General features: G+C 40.3%; 1 protein-coding gene across 5 annotated transcripts in view; it reads left to right on the top strand.

Annotated features, from left to right (window-relative positions):
• Mapre1 (microtubule associated protein RP/EB family member 1) overlaps positions 1-1,488 on the top strand; it is a 32,875-nt gene that overhangs the window by 26,679 nt on the left and 4,708 nt on the right. The window lies entirely within an intron of this gene.

Below are 1,488 nucleotides of genomic sequence, written 5' to 3'. Positions count from 1 at the left end.
TTTGCCTCCCCCCCCCTTAATTTATTAATGTGAAACACTTTAGGCCTTTTCCAGGTTGTCAGAGTCCTTCATCCAGTCTGTTACTCTTTTGGTTCATTCATGTGATCTGTTCTCTCTGAAAGTTTTTTTTTTTTTTTTCCTTTTTTGTACCGGGGATTTACTCTCTCTGAAAGTATTTGATTTTGTAGCCCTTGATACATATAGAGCCAAATGGTCATTAGGCTAAGAGAACAAATCTGTTTTCCCCAAATTACCTTGTAGTATTCATATCCTTGGGAGATTTATAAGGATTCTACTGTAGTAAGTCATCCTGAAGAAATTTACTTTGAATGAGATGTTTTGCACTTTGAAGACTTACTCAGTGTTTAAGTCTGGATTGTATTTTAATACTTATAGCTTGTGCCAGGGGTGGTGGGTGCATGCCTATAATCCCTGCGCTTGGGAGGCTGAGACAGGAGGATCACTGTGAGTTTCTGATCAGCCTGGGCTTAGTAAATTAAAGACCAGTTTGCACTGAGACAGTGATATCCTGTCTCAAAACAAAAACAAAAAAAACATAGCTCTTCTTACTCCCACTGGCCATGTCAAATAACCATATGTGGATTTGATAGATAGTCTTTTGGCCATTGCAAGCTCAAAACATTCTCCGTAGGTTATTTTCTTTTTCTTTTTGGTACTGGGGATCGAATCCAGACCTGCGCTTATGGAGCAGGTGGCGGAACCACTGAGCTAAATCCCCAGCCCCCTAGGTTTCTTGGGTTAGAACTGTTGTTTTACTACTGTAAAAGGAAAGATTGTAAAAGTGACAATAGACTACTGGCCATAAGTTTTTCTTTCTGTATTTTGGGCCTAAGGATAGAAACTGTGGCTCTACCAGTGAGTCACAGTCCCAACCCTACAATAGGACTTATCTCAGTTTTGTTTGGGTTCTTCATCTGGTTGAGGGGAAGCTGCATTAGCTCTCTGCTTATGTTTTTGCAGGTGTGTGTCCAGAAGGTTGGACTAGGTTCCTTCTGGTGCTCTCAGAATTTCCTGCCAGCTTGTTCTCAGTGCTGCTCCTTTGCTTTCCATGCCACTCTTGTGGCCTTTGCCTGTAGTTTTAGGGTTTTGAGAGTATGCCATGCAGTTTGCGTTCACTGAGACTTAGTTACATTGAATTTCTTCACCATAGATTTGAATACACTTGAATAAGATGTACCAGGGTTTGAATACATAAAGGACCTTTGTTCTTGGCTAGATTTCTCACCTAGGTACTGAGATTTATTTGTTAATATCCTCTTTTCGTGAAGCAGAGCCCCTCAGGGATCAGACCCTCCCTTTCCATTGATTTTCCATCCAGCCAGAATTGAACTTGATTGACAGTTCCCTGGTAGGGACTCAGTTTATGACTGTGTTTTAATTTTGCTGTGCTGGGTTGTGGATTCTACTCGTGTGTGTGTGTGTACTTTTTTTTTTTTTTTTTTTTTTTTTTTTTTTTTTATGGGGTTT

Source organism: Fukomys damarensis, unplaced genomic scaffold, assembly GCF_012274545.1.
Source record: "Fukomys damarensis isolate Sample0158 unplaced genomic scaffold, DMR_v1.0_HiC HiC_scaffold_22, whole genome shotgun sequence".
NCBI lineage: Eukaryota > Metazoa > Chordata > Mammalia > Rodentia > Bathyergidae > Fukomys > Fukomys damarensis.
The sequence above is the reverse complement of the archived record's forward strand: the minus strand, read 5'-3'. Positions and strand labels throughout refer to the sequence as shown.